General features: G+C 37.8%; 1 pseudogene; it reads right to left on the bottom strand.

Annotated features, from left to right (window-relative positions):
• Positions 1-4,915: 4,915 nt before the first annotated feature.
• LOC150105169 (U2 spliceosomal RNA) lies at positions 4,916-5,032 on the bottom strand (annotated as a pseudogene).
• Positions 5,033-5,522: the final 490 nt, after the last annotated feature.

Below are 5,522 nucleotides of genomic sequence, written 5' to 3'. Positions count from 1 at the left end.
TCGGATTTAAACAAGAAATAATTATGGAAAAAGAATGGGGGGGAATCTTGTTACATGCACAAAATGTACGTTACATTTAGCTGATCATTCTTTGAGTAACATCGGTTGGTTTTAAATTGCACTAGAAATTTAAATTTTTAAGTTCACGTCATTATTTAGCAACAAATATTTCTTTCTAGGTTAAGTGGTTCGGTCTGATATCGATGGAGAGATTCCTATAAATATACTTTTACCTAGAAAAACTGTTCCATCGTCTAGACGCAGGCGTCTTTGTGTAATTTACCATTACATTTTAAACACAAATTGGTAGACTCTTTTCCTGTTTTTACTTCAGTAAATGACTCGATTCAAGAGACGAAGAAATATAGTCTCCATTAAAAGTCATTTCAGTATATATGGAGCCGGCGGTCATTGATGGCCGACTCATTTCGCCTCATCAGACGTTACCGACTCAAAATACATTCTACAAAGAAATAAGTGACCCCCTAATCATGTTGATGACAACAAACTCGAAACTTCTATTTGTAAGAGCTAATTCAGATATGTTCCAAATTGTGTAACTTCTCGGATATTTTGATCAACTTGCTAGGTAATCGGCAGATTTATTTTTAAAGTGATATCCTGGATCTATTCTTTGCATTCCTTGAATTCTACCAGCGAGAATACATAATCAGGTTGAAACATGAATTAATCTGATCAGCTGAAAAATATTATTACCCTATTTTAAAATATTTTACAAATTATTTAGATAGTTTATATATTTATTTAACTTTTTTTTTTTTTTTGGCTAGATGGGCGAAGCAAGAATGCTTTTCATATTCCTTTTCATATTTCATATCTATAGAGGACAACGTAAGATATTGAGCTATGAGCTCTGATCATAGCAGGAGGGTAACAGCAATAGCCGAGCCTCAGTTAGAACTTCATTGGCTACAGCATTGCTATCCATTACCCTCCCTGGGTACTCGCTTTAGTCGCCTCGCACACGACATGCATGGACTGCAGTGGAGCTGATACGTAAGTAAAGCCCTGTGTAAAAATTAGAACGATCCCTAGACCACTCAATAGTGGCCGAAAGATCATCCAACTCAGCGATGGTTCCACTCAGTGACAGCCACCCGCCACCGAGCAGAACCGCTCATATTCCAGGGAGAAACTTCCACCGACAAAGCCTTTCACGGGCCACGCCGGAGAGCACCCTCCCCAGATACTCAAAATGCTCTCTGGGAACCCCCCCCTCCGAAATTTTGCTCCCCTCACCGGGAGCAAAATTCCGGAAGAAACCTGAGAGAGCGAAACTCTCGAAACTCTGCGTCCATTTAGTTGCCTCTTACGACACGCATGGATTTGCGGTGGAGCTATTCTTATCCCGACCACCACGCGAGGAATTATTTGACAATCTTGCATTTTTTAATAGTCCTTATAAGGACTGTAAGGACTGGCTTAAAGGGGCGAAGCAAGAATGCTTTTCATCTTCCCCGTTATCTGTAGAGGGCTGTGTAGGGATAAGGTGTTATTAAGCTATTAAATTAAAGCTCTGATCATGGCAGGAGGGTAACAGCAATAGCCGAGCCTCAGTTAAAACGTCATTGGCTACAGCATTGCCATCCATTACCCTCCAAGGCTATTAATCACCGCATCTCACGGTCGATTCTCTCTTTTGAACTCCAACAACCTTGGATCTTGCAGTGTAATTATTATTTAGATAGTTTATTCAATATATTAAAAGGTGTCTAATTTTACAAATTATTTGTGAATATTTTAACCAGATACTCTCTTAGTTAACCTTAATTTTTATTTTATTTATATAATATAATAAATTATATATAATAATATATAATAAATTTCATATAATTTTATATAAATTTAAAAATTTTATAAATTTTAAAATTTTATATATTTTGTTTGTTTTTATATAAATCTTTAAATGCTCATCCATCTCACCTGGACAGTGCTATACAGAACTATATAAATACATTTCGTTACGTAAATTCTGAGTCTTTCCCTTTTTGATTGTAATGGAGAATTCTATCAAAAACCGTAGTTTTAATAACAATAGAAAAAGAGGGGTAATAGAAACACTTAACAAAAATACTTGTTTTCCCATTCCTTTCCGGGATTTCCATGGCTTAGAATGTATGTCGATTAGCGAGTATCTGAGACTAAATTATGTTTACTCAAGAATGGTGAGCTGTACAGCTTGATCACTCCCATACAGGCAATTTTTGCAGTAAGCGCGCTTGTCAAGATGCTGCTGCTCATACAAAACCAGAATTAGTGTTTCTTGTCATCATTTAATCTGTTCATATCATTTAAATATGAATAGATTTTATTTAACTAATCAATGTTTCTCTGTTATTCTTACATATCCCAGTCATAAAATTTCATTTGAACATGATATAGTATTTTAAGTATCGTTTTAAAAATATAAATGCAATAAAATAAAATTTCATTTGAACATGATATAGTATATCGTTTTAAAAATAGAAAAAGAAATGCAATTTTAAGTATCATTTTAAAAATAGAAATGCAATAAAATATTTTATTGATATTTTAAGTATCGTTTTAAAAATAGAAATGCAATAAAATATTTTATTGATATTTCAAGTATCGTTTTAAAATGAAATATAGTATTTTAAGTATCTTTTAAGATAAAATTTCATTTGAACATGATATAGTATATCGCTTTAAAAATGGAAATAGAAATTGCATTAAAACAAGGCATCTCAAAAAATTTGGACGATCCCTAGGCCACTCAATCGTGGGCGAAAGACCGTCCATCTCAGCGGTGGCTCCACTCAGTGATGGCCTTCCACCTACCACCGAGCAGAACCTCTCAAATTCTGAAGAAAAGCATTCACTGACAAAGCCCCTCAGCGGGCCGTGTCGGAGAACATCTTCCCCGGAGACTCAAATTGCTCCCTTAACGCAAAAACCTTAAGAGCGTACTCATATTAGCAATATTAGCAATAGCCGAACCTCAGCTTCGTTAGCTACAGCAAAAGCAAATAACTATTTCAAATGAGCAAGTCTCAAGAAATCCCATTAATCCTTATTATCCCATTAAATATTTTGTGAGTTCAACAAACTTCATCATTGGCCTGTAGAGTAAGATAGGCTGAGAGTCAGCAGATAGTAGGAGAGGAAATAAAGATAGAGTGCATAGTGGTAGAGTAGGTAAAAGAGGCCTCAGCTGACCTGTTTTAGCTGTTTGCCCCCATGGGCGTTTCTAAAACGGTCGTTGATTTTTCACTTTAGAAAAAAAAGGAAAAATCCTAAAACGGAAACATGTAACAAAACAAAGAGAGAATAAATCTGGAGAAGGAATGGAAAGGTAAACTTAGAGGTGGAGGAAGGATCTGGCCCGAGTGATGAAGCTCACAAGGAACTGCACCGCCTCGCTGTAAGCCTTCGCCGCTCGGGTTCTCAGGTCCTCCCCCACCTGTGGGAACTAAAAACCAGTGAAGCTGAATACAGAAATCCACAAGGTGGTTACTGTTCCTTTCTTTTGTCGTGGGCTGTTATGATTCTTTTGGCCACCTCACTTCCCTTGGTCATGTCTAGTTTGCAGAGAGCAATGTAGAACGCCGAAGCTGCCTCCTCGTCTATATCCAGGGCTACCTCTTGCTCAGGGGTGATTTTGCTCATGTCATCAACGAAGAGGTCACCCCATTTTGCACTGACGATGTCGGGTCCATATTTCCCTGTGATGAGGAGTTCAGGTTCTCCTACGTTATCTATCGCCTCTTTAAACTTTTCTGCCACCCCGGGCATACCTCTGAGGAGATGTTTTAGAGTCTCCCCTGCTTTTGCATGAGGGACTTCTGGGTGTTCGGTTTCATATATTTTTGCTGTTTTGAGATTTGTCACCTCTTCTTCCTGCGGACTTAATGGCCGTTTGGAAGTTTTGGTGTTCGTCACCATCTCTACTTCAGCTTCTTCTACTGTATCTGAATTGGCGATGTCTATATTGGCAGTGGTAGCTCCGCTTTCGTCCGTGGGAATTATCATGATGGTTTCTGCATTGTCAGTCTCTTCTGTTGGGATCGTATTGCTGGTCTCTGCAATTCTGGTGGGTTTCCCTCCCTTACAGGATCTTTTCGTTGTGTTAGACATGGCGGCATGATCAGGAGTGGCCTCAAGAGGCGGAAACTCTTCCTGTGTTGTGACCTTTTCATTACTTGGTTTTGTTGCTGATGTGATTGCACCACCCATCCTCTCTGCGAGGGTTCTGGATGGGCAGGTGTCGACTTTGTGGTCAGTGACCCCACATTTCAAACAAGCTGCCTCACATTTTTCTTAGTTGTGGCCAATTTTTAGGCAGTTCTTGCATTTTATGCTAGGGCAGTCTGCCCCAAGATGATTGAACCACATCTAAAGCATTGCTTTTTGACGCCTGGGTAATTTACCATTACCCGGGCAGATCCTATGAGGACAAAGTTAGGAACTTCGGTCCTCATTTCAAGAGAGATGGTTACCTCCCCTGACTTCCACTCAGGATTGTCGGCGTCATTGTGAACCTGGATTTCCCGTACAACTCCCCACTTAGAGAATACGCTATGAATTATATCGTTGTTCTCTACATATTCTAGGGGAAATCGTGGTATCTTAAGGGTTCTCAGGATGCTCCCAACCATGAAGGGAGATACGTTTACTTTACCACAGTCAAACCCTTGGAGAAGCTTTTCTCTGGTCTCCATATTTTTGGTCACTACCTGGTATCTTCCTCCCCCATAAGGGGTAAATCCAAATATGTTCTCTACGCAGTCTATGATAGCTTTCGCCATCGCCGATATTGTGGCGTCGACCTCAATTCCGAGGGTACGCACACGTGGCAGAATGGAGGGCATGATCAGATGGGGGAGCCTAACTATTCCCACCACCAAGTGTTTGATATTTCCCCAGTCCGGAGTTTAGGAAGTTCTGTAAATTTCTGGTTAAATATCGTGAAACCCGATGGGACTCGTACTGATATTAGCGGTTAAGAACAGAAACTACACACCTGAACTTAGCCAAAAGGCCGAGAAGCGATCTGACACGCAATTCAGTATCCGATTAGATAGCGCAGCATCTAAGTTCTAAGAAATCATTAGTAAGGAGAGATTTTTACCCTCGAATAATCTTGCAGTGTAATTATTATTTAGATAGTTTATACAATATTTTAAAGGGTGTCTAATTTTATAAATTATTTGTGAATATTTTAACCAGATACTCTCTTAGTTAACCTTAATTTTTATATAAAATTATATAAATTTTATATACATCATAAATTTTAAAATTTTATATAATTTTTGTTTTTAATAATTTTTGTTTTATATAAGTCTTTAATTTTATATAAGTCTTTAATTGTTCATTTCTTGAGCAAGTCTCAAGAAATCCTATTAATCCTTATTATCCCATTAAACCTTATTAATAAAAATGGATTTTTTTCCTCGAAAAGTCTTGCAGTGTAATTAATATTTTAAATTATTTTAAAGGGTGTCTAATTTTATAAATTATTTGTGAATCTTTAACCAGATACT

This window comes from Typopeltis vanoorti, chromosome 7, assembly GCF_054136105.1.
Source record: "Typopeltis vanoorti isolate ZY-2024b chromosome 7, IOZ_Tvanoo_1.0, whole genome shotgun sequence".
NCBI classification, from domain to species: Eukaryota; Metazoa; Arthropoda; class Arachnida; order Uropygi; family Thelyphonidae; genus Typopeltis; species Typopeltis vanoorti.
The sequence above is the reverse complement of the archived record's forward strand: the minus strand, read 5'-3'. Positions and strand labels throughout refer to the sequence as shown.